The sequence below is a fragment of the Neophocaena asiaeorientalis genome, unplaced genomic scaffold (assembly GCF_003031525.2).
Source record: "Neophocaena asiaeorientalis asiaeorientalis breed wild unplaced genomic scaffold, Neophocaena_asiaeorientalis_V1.1 scaffold582, whole genome shotgun sequence".
Lineage (NCBI taxonomy): Eukaryota > Metazoa > Chordata > Mammalia > Artiodactyla > Phocoenidae > Neophocaena > Neophocaena asiaeorientalis.
Window position 1 is genome coordinate 1391451 of NW_020172996.1, and position 13552 is coordinate 1405002.

At 49.6% G+C, this 13552-nt stretch overlaps 1 protein-coding gene across 8 annotated transcripts in view; it reads left to right on the top strand.

Moving 5' to 3' along the window:
* The first annotated feature begins 1979 nt into the window (after nucleotides 1-1979).
* PEG3 (paternally expressed 3) overlaps nucleotides 1980-13552 on the top strand; it is a 30681-nt gene continuing 19108 nt past the window's right edge. For all 8 annotated transcript variants that reach the window (XM_024742342.1, XM_024742345.1, XM_024742348.1 and 5 more), the window contains exons 1-2: nucleotides 1980-2134; nucleotides 5585-5655. The gene's annotated coding sequence lies outside the window, so the exon portion shown is untranslated. The remainder of the gene's footprint in view (nucleotides 2135-5584; nucleotides 5656-13552) is intronic.

Below are 13552 nucleotides of genomic sequence, written 5' to 3' on the forward strand. Positions count from 1 at the left end.
AGAGGGCTTTTTTGGTGGGGGCAGGGAGAGAGTGCTGAGAAAAGGGGTAGTAGCTGGAGAAGCTCTGAGAGCATGTGATGTTTGATGGGAATGAACGACCTGGGATCCAGAGAAAAAGCTGTGTTGCAGATAGAGGTCTTTGAGAAGGAGAGAGGGGATGGGGTCCCTAGATTGCATTAAAATCACCTCCTAAACCATAACCAGACTTGAGGATCCCCTGAGGAGCTCCAAAACAAACACCTCTCTGGGACCCTGGGCACCTGCAATGTTTGACAGCTCCCCCAGGGGATCCTAATGTGTGGCCAGATTTGAAAACCTCTGACCTAAAGGTAGTACCACATTCACTTCTAGTGGTGCCTCTAGAATTTCTATAGAAGCCCCCGGGGAATAATTTTCAAAGGTACAGAGCAAACACAATGTTTTCATTCAGATTTTATGTTTATGTGGCACTGCTGGGTGAGAAGAGACTGCTGAAGACTTGGGGAGTTTCAAACATCCCCCACCCCAAAAGCCAGTAGTTCTTAATGTACCCAGCAACCACTGATTTATAAATATTTATACTTATTAAGTATAAAATTTAAATCTGGGTATCATGTTCTTTGTGCTTAGGTAACCTGCTTTTTGTAATTAACTGTATTTTATGAATCTTTTCCTTTAAAATTAAAAAATTACATTTTAATTGGCCACATAAAATTGCAGTGTATGGCTTTGCCAGAACACAATTTATTTCTTCCGCAGAGTACATTTTTCTAATAAAAAATGCTACGTGAATATGCCTGCATATAATCTTTCGTACCTCTTAGTTTAGTTCGTTTCCCTTAGCTCCTGGAGAGTGGACTAGTTGGATCAAAGGGTGCATCAGTGAGCTCTTTGTAAATTCATTGATTCTACTACTGGGAAAGAAATGCATATTTCTGGCCAGGATATTCAAACAGTATGGACTGGAGACGGGAAAGATCCCTCCTCCATATTCCTTCCCCTCATCCTTTTTCCCTAGAGGTAACCGGCTAACAGTTTCTTGTACAGTTTCCCAGAGGTTTTACCTGTGTGTGTGTTCATCCTTAACAAACAAATGAAAACACTTACCGGGTCATGTCTACAAACTTCGGCCACTTGAGTGACTAACTCTATTGAGTCCTCGGCCGTCGTTCGTCCCGAGCGGCGCTACCTCGTCGTTTCCCGCCGCATACGGGTTTCCTCACGCGTCTGTGTGCCCTGCACGGCCGACGGTCCGGGTGGCCACGGGTGGGACTGACCCAGCCTGTCCCAGGCGGCGACGCGCGAGGCCGCCTCAGGAGAGCCTCCGCTAAACCGCGCTGGTCCGGGCTCTCGGTTTTACGTTTCTTTGGGAGTCAGGTCGTGAGTTTTGTCCTGTAGGTCTGTCAGCCATTTGTATTTTCCTGTGAATTGCCAGTTTCTTCCCTTTTTGCCCAATTTTCTGGCTTAGTTTGGTCTTTACCGTATCGGTTTCCAAGAGGTCTTCGTTTATTAGGGAAGTTAGCCCCGTGTCTTTCATGTGTCCCAGGCGGAAAAGTCTCGTCTCCCACTTTCTCGTTTGTCTTTAACTTCAACATACGTATTTTTGTCCGCCGGATTTTCATTTTCTTAGACAAATGTATGTTTTTTTTTTTTTTTTTCTTTTTCTTCAGAGGTTTTGCGTTTGGGAGTTGCTAGCGGGCCTTTCTCTGCGTCACCCCCCTTCTTTGTTTGGGGGTCGCACACTCACTCCCCCTCCCCCTTTTCCAGACCCTTCCTCAGGGCCCCTAGCATTGGCTTCGTTGACGTCAGCCTACTGCCTTCGCGCCAAGCCGTCGCCACGGCAACTGCGGCCTGATTGGCAGGGCTTGGGGGCGTGGCGAGGGGGCCCAGGGCGCGTAGCGCTGCCTCTGATTTGCCCGCGCCGGGGCCCCGCCTCTGCAGAGAGCCTGACAAGGAGTCGCGGGCCGGGGCTCAGTGCAGACGCCGGGAGCCGCGGGAGGACGAGGTCGGAGCGGAAGAGTGGACATGTCCACCATGGGCTGGTGGCGCTGCCGGGTGCCCTGGGCCGTGTGGGGGCAGTAGACTGTGCACGGGCTGCGCCGTGGCTGACTTTCGGCCAGGGGCGGGGCGGTGCCTTGAGGTGCGGTGTGGCGAGGTGAGTCCGGCCGCCTCGGCCCGCACGTCCGCGTCTGGACGGTGCGCGGGGATGGGATGCCGCAGGCTCGGGACCCTGGTCAGCGGGCCGGGGCTGCCGCGCTTGCCGCAGCGGCGCCATCTTGCGCTGCCGGCCGGAGTCTGCGGTGGGGGCTCCCGTGCCACCTTTCCTGGGCATAGTGGAGGACAGGGATGGCTGGCCGTCCTGGGTAGGGGGCGGGAAGGCCGCGGGCTCCTGTCACCGCAGTCCGCTGGGGTGGGTGCCGGAGAAGTGGCGGGCCATCCCTAACGAGCGCGGGAAGGTTCAGCGCGCCCCCGCCCTGCGCCCCGCCCTCCCGTTTCCTCAGCTTGGTCGGGGGGCTGCAGAGGACACCCCATCCCACGGGGTCCCAGATTGGCCAGGTCCGCTCCGGCCGCCCCTGCATCCTTGCCGGTCTTTGGGGGCGGGGCTTGCTTGCCGCAGTGGCGGCAGGAGGAGCTAAGGGGCGGGGCTGAGGGCAGTCGTGCTGCAGAATGTTTTTCTCTGGGCGGTGACAGACTGCGGGCCCGCCCACCTTGGCGTCACTTTTGATGTGTCAGATAAGAGTGGCTGCGCAGGCGCTGTCCTGATTGGTTGGTGCGGGCTGGGGTGGGGCCAAGGGCGGTCTTGACTGCAGGTCTCAAAAGAGATCGACTGGTCAAGCCCCGCCTACCTCAGCGCCATCTTTGATGGGGGCGGCTGAGGCTCGCTGCGCATGCGCGGCCTGGTCTTGGCTGGGTGGCCGCAGGGGCGGGGCTGAGGGTAGCGGTGCCCTGTGTTCTTTGCTGTGATTGAAGGCTGTGGGGGTCCTGCTACCTCACACCTTCTTTGCTGGTCACGGGCCTGACTGCTGATGCTTGCCGCGGACGCTTGCCGCGACGTGCCACCCTGACTAGCGTAGGTTTTGAGGTCTGACTTGAGATTGGGCGACGGCTAGTGACTGGGGGGCTGTTTTATCGGCAGGGTCCATGTGGCCCACGGTTTGCCGACACTGTTGTTGCTGGAGAGCTGTCTGTCCTGAGGGACAGGGCTACGGGCTATCATTGTGCCCGCTGTTTCTCCTTGGTTGGTCTGGGGGTTGCAGGGCATCACCCCTTCCCCTGTCGTTGCCTTCCTGGACTGCTTTCACCTTGGGATGTTTCTGGCTAGATCTTTTGGCTGGGGGGGGAGGGCTGGGGCGGGGGGTGCCGCCCAGCCGTGTTTCGCAGGTGCCCTGTCTACTGGGCTGAGGGGGTGGGGCCACGGGCCGTCTTTGGGGACTGACAGTGCTGCAGAGCCCCGCCCACTCTGATCCAGTGCTTGTTGGCCGGCAGGTGGCACCGAGGCTTATTGCGCAGGCACTGTTATGAATGAGGGCGGAGCTTCAGGGGGCGGGCCAGGGGAGGGGCTGCAGAGCCCTGCCCACTCTAGCACTGTTTGTTGGCCGTCAGGTGGCGCCAAGGCTTACTGCGCAGGCGCCATCTTGAACTACTGTGGGGCTGCAGGGGGCGGACCGAGGGAGGGCTGCAGAGCCTTGTCCACTCTAGTGCTGTTTGTTGACTGACAGGTGGCGAGCAAGGCTTACTGTGGAGGCGCTGTCTTGAATGACAGCGGTGTTGTCTGCTGGGGTGGGCCCAAGGGAGGGGCTTTTATGCTTTGTATGACTAACAGGGGACTGCAGACCATTTCCCATCTAGCGCTGTGTACTTTGGCCTAGGGGTGGTAGCTGAAGCTTACTGTGCAGGCGCCATCTTGAGTGACGGTGGTACTGCAGGGGCAGCCCGAGGGAGGGGCTGCAGACCCTTGCCCACCTAGTGCTCTGCCAGCCGACAGGTGGCAGCCGAGGTCTACTGCGCAGGCGCCATCTTGACTGACACTGGGCCGGCTACAGGGGGCGGGTCCGAGGACGGGGCTGTGGAGCCCTGCGGCCCTTGCTTTCTGCGCATGCGCCATATTGACAGCCAGTAGGACGGTGGGGCGGGCTGTGTATAGCGTCCTGGGAGATGGAACTCACCCTGCCGTCTTCGCTGCGCAGGCTCCAGGTGGACCGCTGCTTGCCGCTGCGGCACATCTTGGCGGCCGCGCGACGGCGTCGTGTTCCCTGGAGGGCGTGCAGAGCCTTGTCCCTGGGACTGTGGGACGGGTTTCAACTGCGCATGGCCGGGGGTCACGTAGGAAAGTGGGAATTTTAATAGATTTGGGGAAAGGGGGATCTAAGTGAGAAGGCGGAGGAGAGGGTGGCAGGCTCTGAGGGCGGTGGGAGGTGACGTGAAGGAAAAGGCCTCAATCCCGTAGACAGCCTGGAGAATGCGGGGCACGGAGGGTTATGAGGGAGGCGTGGTATGAGAAATGATGGGACGGAGGAGAGGCTGGCAGGTGGGGCGGGGCTGGGAGGGGCGGGGCGAGAGGGAGCAGCCCTGGATTCCTTGTTTGTGGGCGGACCTAGTTATATATCTGCCCATGACTGATAGCGTTAACATAAACCAGAGCCATAGTCCTGAAGGTGCATCCCCCTCGGGGCCTCTGATTGATTGAACGCATGCTCTGAGGCACAGTGGGGCTTGAAACATGTAGTGTCGTCCACGGGGATCATGTTGACAACCTCAACTATTGTGTAAGGTTCAGTAATGATACCATTATCTACTGGTAATGTTGATGATAATAGCATTAAGATTGTAATATAAGCTAGTCTTTCATGCTACTTAGGTGTACAGCACAGTAAAATTTCTGGCATTGCATCACTAGCTATCGCATGGCAGAACTGGAGTTTTACTCACCTTTCTAAGGGGTGCCTATATCATTATTCCACAAGGTTTACATGAAAAATGTCTGTAGATTACTGTTTTCCAAAAAGACGTTAGTTGATCTGTAATTGCCATGAGTTCTGAGGTTGAGTTCTCTGAGCCTCTGCTTTTTTGTGTGTGAAATGAGTAGAAAATAATGTTGTGGTGGGAATTAACAGAGATGCTAAAAGTAAGGTGCTAAAAAGCACTGTATGAGGCATGTAATTAGCAGTAAATAATACTACCTTCTTAGCCGTTTTTTCCCTCCAATTTGTACCTGCAGTGTGTCCCTTGCCTTTAGAGGGATGGCCAGTGCAGCATAGCTAATAAGTGGGAGATTGGGGTCTTAAATAGGATTTCTCAATCCCAAGTCTTTACTGTTTTGCTCTGCTTATTAGAGAAGTTTCTAAGACACTCAGAGATTGGCTTGCACACGATTGACATACCCTCACTGGAAAAAAGCTATGATTATAGCCAGGGTACAACATACACCCCAGGGAGCAATGCCGATGGCCCTTCCACCCTGGGAGGAAAAGCTGTTCTTCTTGGTATCATTTTACCTCTACCACTGTAGGAGGCAAAGATGCAGCTGTGTGGGGTCATTTCCAGCCTGGAAATTCAGTAATTGGGAAGTAAGTTCGGTGGCTCACATTTTCTTTTCCTTCCCCAGCTCTACCCTTCTCCGAGACGACTTGCAAGAGGAAGAGGGACTAGGTCCAAACGCTAGGTGGCGGTGTCCAGGTGAGCTGAATTCCCTCCTCGCAGTGCCACACCCATCCTTGGAGTGAGCACATCCTTCCTCAACCTGACACTTTCCTACTGTACACGTGTTCCGTACGGCCACACGAGCACCCTGTGTGCTCTCTGAGAATGCACAGGCTCTTCTGGTGGGTCACGTGTTCACCAAATTCTCCTTGGTCTTCGCAACATTCAGCTACTCCTTCAGGCCTGCCCTTTCTTTCTTATTGGGTGAATAAAGAAACATGAGAAATTCATTGATTCATCTATCAGACATGGCCCCAAGTGGAAAAGGAAGTGTTTTCCTGGAGCTCATAGTCTTTTGGGTAATGAAAGACATTGAAAAAATAATTCTGTGATTCATGCCTTTGAAAGAGAAGGTTCACTTCAGGCAGTTAACTTAATCTGGGAGAGGCCATGTAGGGTCTCCCTGAGAAAGTGAGGGACATTAAGGCTGAGCCCTGAAGCGTGGTGGATGGTAGTGTGTCGTGAGAAGAGCAGTCTTAAGGGAGCTGGGAGTCCAGGATCTAGCCTAGACTAGAAGCCTAGAACAAAGGAAAGAAAAGAATGGTGTTTGAGATGAGAAAAAGGTAAAGTGGAGCTGCACTGTGAAAGGCTTTGCAATCCGTGGTAGGTAATTGGGCTTGATCTGAAGCACCATGGGAAGCCATGGCAGCACCATGATAATCAGATCTGTGTTTTAAAAATATCATCTGGTTGCAGGGTTCAGAAGGGGAGGGTAGAAACAGTGGGTCCAGGAAGACCACTTCGCATCTGGGTGAGAGATGGTGGCTTGGGTTAGGGTCACAGAAGAGGGATAAGTGAATTGGATGGATCTGAGAGAGGTACTGAAGAAGGGGACTCAGTAGGTCTTGTACTCTTTGTTCATGGTTTGCTGACTGATTCAGACCATACTCAGTGAATCTTATCATGGGGGGAAGTGAGCAAAATAGCCAAATATTGCTCATTCTGTCAGCAAGCATTGATACTGTGCCTGATCTGGGACGTGATCGTGCTGGACTTTGGGTCTCCGGAAGTGAGTGACATAATCCCTGGTCTCAGTGTCTGTTGAATGAGAACTCCAGTTAAGTGGAGAGTAAGAAAACATGCTTACCAAGATTGGTGGCCATGCTGATGGCATATTACCACCCAGGGAAAGATTAACATGCTGTCCCAGTGAGCCACCGGGGGTGGGTTGGTTTTTTCTGGCCTTGGTGAATGCTTCAGACAGCAGTCCAGTGTCTGGCACTCAAGCCTTTGGAGACTCAGAGGCCCTACTTCACCTGAGGACTCATCTTACATCAGTAGATCCATGTTAACGAAGCTAAGCCATAATGAATTATTGGTTTATGTTGGAAAATAGTGTGACCAAATACGACGTTCCTGTTTTCTCAATCTTGGTAATCGATTCATGGTGGGAGAGCACTACCACAGGAACCCAGATATTCAAAAGTACGCATGATCAGCACATTCTCTCCCTGTCGGCAGACCTACATGGGAAAGGAAGCCATAGTGAGAGCTCGCTTGGTGAGTATGGAATCAGAGTGAGAGGATGTGGAAAAGCTTTGGTAGCGCTGGCCTGTAAGGTCACCTGGGGATACCATCTGGTTGCAGTGAAGCTCTTGCTAGGGTCACCAGGACACCAGAGGCCCCTTGTCTGCAGCCCCCGCTCTCCCCAGTCTCCATTCACATTAGGTCTGACCAGAGTAGCGTGCTCTCTCCTATAGATGGTTAAATGAACCATGCTTTGTGGTCTGCCTTTTCATGCCCTCACCCTTTTTTAAAAAAAAAAAATCTGATCAGCCAGTTACTGATGTAAAAATTGGTCAGATATGTCCTACTGGCACAGAAGAGGTTTTATCTCTTTAAAGTAACTCTTTTTCTTGAATCATTTGGGGGCTGACCATAAAACTAAACTCTTAAGTTACTGTCTCCTCTTTTTTGAAATTTTTGGGGAAATTCCTCCAGAATGGACAACGATAAGGAACTTTTGCTGCAGAGTGGTAAGTGCTCAGTTTATATGATGGAGGTAAGCCCAGGGCGACGTGGCGATTATCTGCGAGGAGCCACCTGAGAGTCCAGAGGGTGGAGTCGTGGCTGGTATGGTAGGGGCAGTGGTTGTTTACTCCATGCTCACATTCCCCTGTGAAATTGTTACCCAAACAGCCTCTGTTGTCCACATGTACCTGTTCATGGTTGACTGGACCACACTGGACGCATCAGCTTAGAGCAGTGGTTCTCAAAGTACAGCTCCTGGCGTGCTTCCTGGATGGCTGTTTCCTGGGGAGCCACAAACCTCCTAAATACCCACCCCGGAAAGGCTGGTGCATTTCTCCCAGTCACCCCAGTCTTGAGAACCACACCCTAGAAGGCATCGAGCTGTAGTGTGCACTCATAATGTCGGAGTGGGTGTGAGCAGAGGCACGGGCTAGCCCAGCTGCTAGAGCTGGGAGGTGAGGCGGGTCCAGGCTGGGACAGCACTTTCCTCCACGTGGTGCTGAAGGAGAGAATGTTGGTTTGCAGAAAGAGGCAGGAGAAAGGAGCAAACAAGAGCAGAGAAGAGACCGCACACCCTGCTGTCCCTGAGAAGCGAAGAAAGTAACTTCCTCGGTTCGTGACTTTAAAGTTCTCAATTCCAGCCCCCTTTAATGAGGTAGGTAGAATGAGAGAGGGGCTGAATCTAGGTGTACCATGATGCGGCACCAAATTAAGTAAGTAGAGACGGGCTTGGAGAAGAGACCATGAGCTTCTCTCACTCGTGGTGGGATGTGGGGAACCTGAGGTCACACAGGGGGCCACAGAATTTCTTTACCTCTCCTTACACATCCGGCCACATTTCCAGCCAACACTAGTTGAGTTCCTTCCAGTTCAGTTGAACACTTGACCCACTGATCCTTTGATTGAGGCCAAAGACCCCCCGACTTGTGGCAGGGGTGCCTGATGACTTCCATCTTTGTCTCAGATGAATTAATTGTGAGACAGTGCTTTTGTTTTCTATGCATTTTTATGAAATAGAAGTAAAGGGCTGTAAAATACTCAGAGAATGGCATAAACACCTCCACATGGACCACAGTGGCAACACTTGTCCATCAGGCAGGACCACTGCCCTGTGGTTGGGGTCTAGCTCTTGCCCGAAACTAACTCTGCATACAGTGCTTACGACACACACATTTCATGCTTAGATGTCCCGTGTATTTAAGAACAGGTCTTTGGAGGGTGAAGAACAGCTGGAACCCCGTAAGCCCCTCTGCCCGGTGTGGAGGGTAAGACCTTTTTCTGACCAGCTGTCCTTGTTTGTCTCCTCTCCTTCGAGTTAGTGGCCTCCCTTGGCCCCTACGACCAGAGTCAGGCTGGGTCCCTGAGTGTCCCCATCTTCGCCCCCATCCTCTGAATGTGGTCAGACCTTTGGCTTTTAAAATCCTGCCCTTGGGTACTACTTGACTCACGCTGGGACTCCTGCTGCAGAGAGAGTGCGGAGGGAGATGTGGGAGCTTCAGTAACTAGGGTGTGTGAGAGCCCACCTCCAGGCCTGGAAACAAAGCTGATGGGTTTGCCACGTGGCCAGAATTGAGTGTGAACAGTGAGACCGAGAGGACAGCTGGCAGTGAGGTCAGGCTCTAGGTGTGGCGCCCCAGCAGTGGTGTTCTGGCCCAAAGGGTGTGTGGGGAGTGGAGGACTCCACTGGAGCACTGTGGGTGGTCAGAGGGAGGGGGAGCCACGCAGGGGAGGGGGTGCTGATGCGCAGTGACTGGCGCAGAGGAGAGGACAAACAGACAGCAGCTGAACTTCCAAATTTATATTCAGGTATTTTTTTCTGATGGTGAACTTAAAATAACATTCTAAGTTGAAATGCAAAATGAAGTATCTTTTATTAATCATTTATTTTTTCGATTTTCCCTGCTTTACGCATGGTCTTCATACAAGTTTTTATGGAAGTTTTCTTCCAGTTTGGTTTTGTATGTACTTCCATACGTTTAAGTACCTATGTAGTTTTTTGTTTTTTGGGTTTTTTTTACGTAAATGAGATCATGCCCAATTCACTAACACTTCAAACTCAGGCTACCAGAGTGAAGTATGTGGGGTGTTAGGCAGTAATATTTGGTCGTGGGGGAGTGCGTGGTGTGCCATCTGGCGAGCTCGTATCACGTGCCCATCACGTTTACAGTCTCCGTCATATGCATGTGTCTGTGTGTGTGAACGTAATACTGTGCAGCTATTTAACAACATCTACAATAATTTCTGTATAAATACATCTCCATCATTTTATTCCATTGTGTGGACATCCTCATTGTTTTCTGTGTACATATAAATGAGTATATTTGCGGTAAGAATGCCACATATGCTGTATAATTTTATGCCCTTGTATTTTCATTTAATGCTTTGGACCTTTTTTACGTTGGTCATTTCCATCAAGTGTAGATAAACTGGTATATCCATAGAATGGAAGACTATGTGGCCTTTAGAAAAAATGATACAAATCTATATGTACTGGTTGGAAAGATGTCTATCAAAAATTACTGGGTTTAGGGCTTCCCTGGTGGCGCAGTGGTTGAGAGTCCGCCTGCTGATGCAGGGCACATGGGTTCGTGCCCCAATCCGGGAAGATCCCACGTGCCGCGGAGCGGCTGGGCTCATGAGCCATGGCCGCTGAGCCTGCACGTCTGGAGCCTGTGCTCCGCAACGGGAGAGGCCACAACACTGAGAGGCCCACGTACCGCAAAAAAAAAAAAAAAAAAAAAAAATTACTAGGTTTAAAAATACACACAGAACTCCTGGTATGATCTCATTTTGGTAAAAACAAGATGTTATATGTACAGACTTTAAAAGGTTTAGTATAGGAACAAATGTGATCACTGGATGTGGCTTGCAGTTTCTACGTTGGATAATCTGTAATGTTTGAATGTTGTACTGTCTTCTATGTTTGTAATCAGAAAATAAAGCTACAAAGTTTCTTGGCAACATGACTTAATGTTACATGACATTTTCTTAAAGATTCTATCTGTTTTCATTTCTTCTTGCATGATGAAATTTTGGAGGAATGCTGTCTTTTGAAGGCAATGATTTACTTTTCTGAAAACAAAGTATGTTTGTCATTGGCCTTAGTGGCCTTTGCCTTCTAAAGATGAAATACCGAATTTCTTGGAGGAGAGGCCAGACACCGGCACTGATGTTATTGGTCTTTCCTAATGTCAGACAGAGGCCTGCTCCAACCTTCTTAGAAATCCATACTCAAATAGCTGGTCAGAAATGGAAGTGTTGGCTGATTTTTCTTGCCACTTTCCTTAAAAAGACCCTTTATCATTTACTCCTAAGGAAGTTCCTAGTTCGTATTTAAACAGTTAATGCTTTTCTTGATTTAAAAGTCTTTCTTTACTATAAACTAAATTCCCACATGTGTATATACTTTCACACGAGTCAGATTCTGGAGTGTATTTTGTTCCATCAGTGTATTTATCATTGCACCCCCATCCTTGTGTTGGAAAGAATACTTTATGTTCTTATATGTTTGGGTCACTTTACAGACAATCCCCCACCCTTGCTGCACACATACCTTCTTGTTCAGAATTGTCTTGATGTTTCTGTACATGTAGTCTTTTGGAGAAACTGGATTCTCAGTTTGTCAAAACTCCCACATTTTTTTGGATTTTAACTTATATTCAAGGGAGGATTGACAACAATTTTCATGGTCCTGTGCAAAAACATGTCTTCATTTATTTAGGACCTGCTCTGTGTCCTTCTGTACACTAAAAAAATTTTATTTGGAGTTGCAAATACTTCACTGAATTTATTAATGAGAATTTATTTATTTTGCTATTCCTGGAATTTTTTTTCTTGCTGTATTAACTGCCAAGGTTTTTGAATTCAAAATAATGCTTTTTCCACATTTATACCTTTCACTTCTTTTTTATCAGTTGCATTAGCTAAGACTTCCAGAATAGTGCTGAATGGTGGGTATGGTGGAGGGCTTCCCTACCTTTAGTGTTTAATGCTTGCTTGCACTTGAGATAAGTCTTCATTGTGTTTAGATGGTCTCCTAGTCTTACTCTTTGCTAGGGACGTACAAGGAAAGGTTGAAGTCTGCAGATGCTCTGTCATGTGCAACAGTGCTCATGGAATCCCCTTCCCCCTCTAATCCCTTATATAACAGCCTACCTTACTGGGATATCATCCTTGTATTCCTGGAATAACCTTTCATGGTCAAGGGCTACTATTTAGACTTTTCTAGATTGGATTTAAATGTTTTTGCATCTAAGTAGAAAAAAACCCAAACACAGTTTGTTGAACACCCTCTACGTGCCATTCCTGTGAAGGTAACAATACAGTGATGAGAAAGGCGATGTAGTCCTTGCCTCAGGGACTTTGAGGCCTGGCATAAGTACAGGTGCTCCCTTTCTCTGTTGGGCTGTGCATCCCCCAGCACGTCTTGATTCTGTGATGGCCTTTCTGGGCCGTCCTTGGACAGGCATCCCCCTCAGCCTCAACACTGCCTTAGGTCATGCCAGGCAAGCCCGTGGATGACTCTTCCCTGATGCTTTCTTCCTCTCAGCCACCCCCGACACGTATCTTCTGTCCTCTTCAGTGGTAGGCATGGCTGTTGCCATGGAGGCAGGAGCTGGACTGGGGAAGTGGGGGCGAAGTGGGAAGAGCAGTTATGCTTTCGATTGGCCAGAGTCGCTGTCACAGGAGGAGTTCACCTGGGTCTTCCAAAGGGTGAGGTGAGTATGGGGCCCTGGCAGGTGCTAACTCAGCACCTGGCCTCACTCCTGGGTGCCCTTTGGGCTGCCAGCGGAGGACAGGGTGAGTCGGGGCTGAAGGCTGGGTCACTCGGCTCCTCCTGAGGGGCCACCTGCAGTCAGGTAAGCCTGTAGGAGAACGTTGACCAGTGCTTCCTTTCCCTGCTTTGCCTCTGGTTGATGTGCAGCGATCTGCCCTGTGTTAGGGCCGCCATTGCATAATAGCACGTTCCCGGATGTGCTCCTTGGGTGACGTTATGTCACCTAACATCACTCCTGCAACATATTTGAGAGTAGATGTACATACAAGGACTTAGTGGTGGTGGGCAGCTGACTTTGTAGCTTTTTTTTTTTTAACTTATATTTTTATCTACTTGACTGTCTTTGTCCTTAAGTGGAGACTTGCTGTTTCAAAAGGAATAGGCATTTTTAATGTTTTTTAGATATATGCCAAAATGATATCCAGAAATAGGATTCACACTTGTACCAGCCAGCTTCCCACCAACACTGATTTTTATTTTGAAATAGTTGCCCATTTGTAAGCGTAAAAAGTGTTCACCATAATATTTTACATTTCTTTGATTTCTGATACAGATACTGGCTCCTATCACTAATTTTATGAACTGTGTATTAATGTTCTTTATTTTCATGAGGAGCCACTTACTTTTTTCTCACTGCTTTCTAAGACCTATTAACTGTCATCTATGTTGCAAAATATTTTTCCCCCTCCTTTTCTGGTTTGCTTTTATTCTGATTAGTTTTTATAGCGTGGAAAATGCGTACCGTTTTTATTTTCACGTCTGCTGCGTAGCAGTCAGTGGTCTCTGCCATTGAATCTGCTCGAGCATTCTCCTGCCTGTCCCTGTTCTTCACTGTTGTAAGCAGTGCTTCTGTGAACACCCTTGTGAACTGTGTCTCTGTGCTCATGGGCACATAGGTCTGTCAGTTCGAGTTCAGAAGTGGAATCGCCAGGATAGCGAATGGCATTGCATTTATGTACTAATAGTTGCTAGAGTTGTGAGTGCTGTTTCAGCTTGGAGCTGCAGTTTCCCTAAGTACTTCTTGGGTCTGAGGGGTTTCAAAGTTGGTTTTTGGGGGTTTTCTAAATTGCCTATCATATCTGCAAACGGCCAGTTTAGGGTGTGACCTTGGACTCAGACCAGGGT